At 57.2% G+C, this 6,164-nt stretch overlaps 1 long non-coding RNA gene across 1 annotated transcript; it reads right to left on the minus strand.

The window, feature by feature from the left end:
* Nucleotides 1–953: 953 nt before the first annotated feature.
* LOC142051354 (uncharacterized) lies at nucleotides 954–2,847 on the minus strand. Its single transcript, XR_012658434.1, has 3 exons — nucleotides 2,587–2,847; nucleotides 1,524–1,587; nucleotides 954–1,049 (listed from the first exon to the last, which is right to left on the minus strand). It is a non-coding gene; the product is annotated as an uncharacterized LOC142051354 (long non-coding RNA).
* Between the last annotated feature and the right edge of the window lie 3,317 nt (nucleotides 2,848–6,164).

Here is a 6,164-nt window from a genome sequence, read left to right on the forward strand (position 1 = left end):
TTATTATTTCAGAACTTCCAAACAGGGGAAATGTAACCAAAGTGATGAAATCAACCAGAGACGGTGTTCCATTACGGGAACATGGAGCGTACCAATCAGCGTATCTGTCGATCTGCATTTTAGTCCGTAGGCGATCATTAATGCGAACAGAACAACAGACAACGTGCTTCTGTCAGAAAAGGATGAAAAAACGCTGTTTCGCTTAGCGGACTGAGAAAACTAGCCAAGACTGCCAAGAGTAAGAGCCGAGAAGCTAAAAGGTAATTCCGGCAGGGGGAGATCGCGACCACCGACTCACAGACCACCACCGACCCAAGTAACAGAAGAGAACAACGGAAGAGGACAACCGAGCCTGCGCAGCGATTTACATACGGAACGAGCAAGTTTGTACCAATCAGCAGACAGGACAATAATGAATATGTATGAATACGTAAAACATTGATCTACAAATTGTACGGGAAAGGTGCGTGAGGTACGCACGCCAGGAGGAGCAATCCCCCGTGCATCCGGCGCCGCGAATAAAGAATGCCTGCTCTTTAATACTAAATTGGTGTTGAGGAGTCGTTTCCGATTTTAACGCGTTTTTCGGTAACACAGGGAGTCAGATCAAGAGAGCCAGAGAACAACAAAACACCGACAGGCTACAGGACAGAGCAGGAGGAATAAAAAAAAAAAAAAACGGAGCCAGAGCCAGGCAGAGAGAGGCGGAGAAAGAAAAAGGAACCACAGGCTACAGGACAGAGAGAGGGAGGACTGAAAAGACGGGGAGGCAGGGAGACACTCAGAGCGAGATGGAGAAAGAAGGTGCGGGGGGGGGGGGCGCAAAAAAAAAAAAGTAAATTTTGCAGCAGGTAAGGAAAGAGAGGGGGCCGGGGGAGAGACAGGGAGGGCCCAGGACGCACAAGAGAGGCAACGGGGCCCCAGTGGCCCAGGACTCACCGCGACTCTCGCTCTCAGCGCTGCTGGCACAATTTAGCCGTTCAGATGCTTCTTTCCCCTCCTCTCCTCCCTGCCTCTTCTGCAGCTCCAGACTCTAGGCCGTCCTCCACCTGAAGAGAATACGTGGGTGTCTTACAGCTCTTACCAGATGAGGCTTCCTAGGCACGTAGCCTAGCTCGCCCGTGCTGGAGCTGGGGGCAGGCGCACGGGGCAAGGGGGGCCAGGGGAGGCTGAGGGGGAGCTCTGGTGAGCTGGGGAGTCGGCCATCTTCTGCACCCAGAAGCTGCAGGGGGAAAAGGTCATCATCCTCCTCCTCCTTTCCCTCTTCCCTTCTATCAGCTCCCGGGTAACTCCTAGGGCTGCCCTCACCCGCTCGCCTTTAGCATACCAGAAGCCTGCCTCGGCGGGTCATTTGAAGCTTCCCATCCCACCAGCCCCAGTAGTACAGGCACACAAGGAGATACCCCTGCACCCACCAAAGGGGCTCGCTCACCTCGCCGGCAGCCCTAGGCCTCACCCGACACAGGGAATCGTGTCCGACACACCACCACGCTGCAGCAAGAGCAGAGGAGGCCTTTCCTTACCAGGAAGCAGCAACGAGCACGGCGGCATCACCTCGCAGGCACTGCAGCATCGCAGGGCTGTTACCTGCGGAGAGAGCAATGGGGATCACAGGGACGCCACCGCGCGTGCGCGGCTCCCGGGCTCAGTACCCAATTCTGGTCGCTGGGCAGCAGCATTATCTGAATTACTCTTCTCGATTAATACCATCCAGAAACCGTAACTTGGCTGCATCCACAGAGCTTCTATTCCTCTGCACCTTTCCCCCTCGCAGCCCCAGCAGCGCCGTTCATTGCCTCTGCACCAAACAGCAAAGTGTCTCGAGGGAGGAGAAGCAGCACAGCAAACCTGGGGAACAAGGTTGGGTTCCCACCCCCGCAGAATAAGCCCCAGGAACTGCTTGTAGGCATGTGGCATCAGGGTTGTGATCGGGTTTTGGTTTGGTTTTCTTTTTTTTTCCCCCGCCTTCTTTACATAATGTAATAATTGGGGTTGCTTTTCCAAACTACTGAGTTCTGTGGGGATTTTTTGTGCTTTTGCCCTACAAAAAATGGTCATTTTCACTTTCGGTTTTGTGCATGAGAATGGTTGGTGGGTGCTTTTAGGTTGTTGTTCCTTCCCCCCACCCCCTTTTTTTTTTCCTTTCCAGCCGCACAAATCCAGCTGGAGTTGGCTTTCCCAGAAGCCCCAAGTTGTTTTCTTTCCACCAGAATTCTTCCTGTATTTTCACCCCTCATTGCAGGCCCAGAGTCAAGGGGTTTGAGGTATTTTTGTGCCCAGGCAGCAGCTCCCAGGCTGCATAAGCAGCCCCACAGGGGGAAGTCCCCGTTTGAGGGAATCGGCCCCAAATTGGGATGGGAAAGTGAAGAGAAGGAGAAAAAACCCTGAATAACCTGAAAAAGAACACCTACTCCAGCCCACCAAGCACCGGTCACCTTGCCTGACTCACCTCCAGGGCCCACATCACGCTCGGCTCATCGCTTAGCACCCTCAGATCACAAAAAAAAAAAAAAAAAGAGTAAAACCCATAATGGAGCCCTATAGCCATCAGTCACACCTTCCCTCCAGTACTACACACAGACTCACCTTCTTACAGCGCTCCCCTGGGCTCTCCTCCGTTGCCCTGCACGACTCATCCATCTGCACCTGGAAAAACAGTGTTACTGAACAAGTCACCTGGAGGCACAGCAACAGCTTAACCATTCCACAGCTCCTGCGCCCACGTAGGAATACCATCTAGAGCCCAACTACAGCCTGCCGTTAAAGGAAATGCATTAAATCAAACGTTAAGCCCTCGCACATACAAGCCGGAACAGCAAAAACACGGCACGCTCGCGCACCCAGGGCGCAGCCCGACGGAGGTCCACGCGCACCTCGCCGGTTTGATGCGGAGCCACCCAGCATCCCTGCGAGCACAGCTGCAGGCGCAACAGCAGTTTCACCTACACCCATCTCGGCACGCAGCGCTTCTGAAGCTTTAAGCTGAAAGCCCTACCTTGACGCTTGGCCACACTAGAAGCGAGCCGTAGCTAGGACTCCACAGAAACACAGCAACACAAATTGCACACCCACAGCGGCGACAGCCTTGCAACTACTTAGACCAGGAACAACAGAGGAAAGTAAAACGGCTTCATCACCCGCACAGGAAAAGCGGCAGACGGAGGCAAAGGGTCAGCATTCATAGCCCTTACAGAACACAGGCGTTCTCTCTCCTTCCATTCCTAAACCCATCCCTTAGGTCTAAATATCGCAGCCCTGCTGTGGCAATAGCGAGAGCGGGGAACGAGAGCCCTGCCGCCGGCCGTTTGTGCGGCAGGACACAAAAACAGAGGGACATGTTTTGCCACACACAACCCTGAATCTCCTGAAAAGTTATGTTTACCAAAAATAGGCATTTGGAACATATTGCCAAAAACAAAACATTCGGCAATAAAACTTTTATGTGTTTGACACCCGCACATTTTTTGGGAACTTGCTATTTGCTTCCTGGTTTTGCTGGTCTTCCCTCAGAAGTTCTACCTGCAGCCAAGTTATTCCCACCCGCCCGACCGGTTCAAGCATTCACCTTCCTGGTATTACCAGCACATTGAGACACAGGCGAGGAACTTAACTGCTCTTCTAAAACTATCCAAATGACAATTACAGCCCTGAAAGAGGAGTGGAAGAGAAGAACAGGAGAGATCAGGCAGCAAAAATGCTCTGCAGGCTGCTGCCAGCCAACACTGCACTCTTTTGTTAAAGCCACCCCGCCCCCCCAAATGCAAACAAAAAAACCCCCCATGACTTCATGAAGTGCGTGGGTTTTTTTTCTTTTCAGTAGTCCTTTTGGAGCTCATCCCTGTCTCAGCATCTTGTCTTGTCAGAGCATGAAGTGCAGATGATCTGTATCCCGATGACATTTGCATGGGATGAATACATTTTCAGAAATAGACCCGATCCGTGAGACTCCTGTCACCTTTGTGGTTTTAATAATCGTAACTCAATTTTATCGACTGACACACTTGTGAGAAAACTAATTAACTTGAAACGTAGCCTCTCCTCGGGGAAAAAATGTGTTAGACACCAAATGAAACCGATTCAGAGCTCCAAACCACGATGGAGCCGATAGAGCTGTTGTGACTTAGTTTGTATGTTTAATTAATTGGTTAATAACTCTTCTAAGCAGCGCAGAATGAAGAGCTGGACCCAAAGAGGGTGCGCTGCACTGGATCCAAAAAGCACCCTTCCTCCAGAGACCCGCCTCAGGTGGCGAGTTCGCTCTGGTACATGCCGGCCTCCCGAACTTCGGGGTCCGATGTGACCGGACCCCCACCTCCGGGGAGGGTCCTCGTACCCTGCCCAACCCTTGCTTTCCCCTGCAGCCCCCGATGCCCCCACGCCACCCCCACAAGCAGCCAAACCGGCTTCTGCTTTTGGCCCCCCAAACCAGCTCACTTTGGGACCGGTTCTGAGCCAAAAAGCCCAGCTGCTGAGCCTGTTCTCAAGTCCCAAAAGCGCAGCACTTGACCTCTGCTCCTCAGCCCAAAACCACACCACTTAGTCCCCTCGCTCAGGCCCTCAAAACGCACGACTCGATCTGTTTCAGGGCCCCGGCGTCAGCCACAGGAGCCTGCTCTCAAGGCCCAGGAACAGAAGAGCTGTGCTCTCCACGCTCAGGGACCAAACCAGCTGAACCTGGCTGCGTCCCGGCCCCCTCCGCAGTCCCCACGGGCAACGCTCAGGGCCGCGGAGAGCGCAGCCACCCCGCAGCCCTGCACCCCCACGGCCCACGCGGGCACTGTCGGGGAGGCCTTGGGAACTGAACTGCGCGGGCCCGGCCCCGCACCCCGGCGGGGCAGCCCAGCACCGGCCCGGCAGCGCTTTCTTCCTGCTCTCGCAGGCCTCGTTTCCCCGGCAAGCGCCGGGCCCGCACCCCAACCCCACAGGGGGCCGGGCCCGGCCCGCCTCCAGCAAACCGCGGCGGCAGCAGCCGGGGTCCCTGCCTGCCTCGCGGGCAAGGGGGGACCCGCCCGGCACCGCAGGAGCCCCCGCCGGGGTCGCCGCCGCCGCCGCCCGACCCCGACGAGGAGCAGTCGAGAGCCGGGTGGGGCTGCCCCTACTCCCCGGGGACGGGCACGGGCTCGGCCCCAAACCCAACCACCGACCCACGACAGCGCTCGGCCCGGGGCCGCTGCTGCCCGCACCCCGCCGCCCCCCCGGGGGCTCCGCGGACCGGGAGACCCCACAGCCCAAACCCGCCGACCCACAGCGCGCCCGGCCATGCGGCTCCTCACCTGCTCTGGCGCGGCTCCGGCTGCCCCACGGCCCGGCACGGAGCCGAACCCGGCCACCGGACCATCCGCCAACCCCCCCAACCCCCGGACGCTCCGGGACGGTTCTCGTCCCTTTTCGCTCTGACGCCTCGAGCCGAGCCGGCCCCGCTCCTCCGAGCTACCGGCGGTGCCCGCTCTGCTGCTCGGGGCCGGGCCCTGTTCTCGCCCGGACGCGAGAAGCCGCTCCGGGGTCTTCTCGGTGCGTCCAGCCCCGTGCCGTGCCGGAGCGGGGAGAGCCGGGTACGAGCGCGGAGCCCTGGGGCAGGGGTTGCCCCAGTGCCGCCGACGGTGTGTGGGGGGGTGTGCGTCGTCCCCCGCCCCCACGCGGGGGGCGCACACACGGTACACCCGCGGGCAGGGGCATCCCCGGGGAGCCGTGCGGCCGGGCTGCGCCGTAGGAGGGGAAGGTGATGTTGGTTTCCCATTTTCCCCGCAAACTGATCCTCCCCCCGGCCCCCCTTTCCCGCGCGTTACAGCCCGCGAAAAAGCTTTTAACAACCCGATCGACAACACTCCCTTTATCCCTCTTCCAGCAGCAGCAGCAGCAGCAGCGAGAGATTAAGGCAACTGCAGCAGAGGGGAGGAAGGCAAGGAGAGCCTTTTCAAGCAAGGGCAGGACAAAATGCACGGCGTGGACAGGCACAGGAGAGGCTGCATTATCTGGAAAGCACAACGCCTGCCCAAGGGCAGAAAATAAGGAACGAATTGTTTCCAAGGAGCTGCAGCAGACGAATCACCTTTTTCTTTATTGCACTCCTGCCCTTTGTTATCCAAAGCGATAGGCTTCACCACCGGGCAGAAATAGCTGCCTAGATTTACACGGACAACCAGAAACAATCAAGCCACCCAGCA

The sequence above is a fragment of the Phalacrocorax aristotelis genome, unplaced genomic scaffold (assembly GCF_949628215.1).
Source record: "Phalacrocorax aristotelis unplaced genomic scaffold, bGulAri2.1 scaffold_137, whole genome shotgun sequence".
Taxonomy (NCBI): Eukaryota; Metazoa; Chordata; class Aves; order Suliformes; family Phalacrocoracidae; genus Phalacrocorax; species Phalacrocorax aristotelis.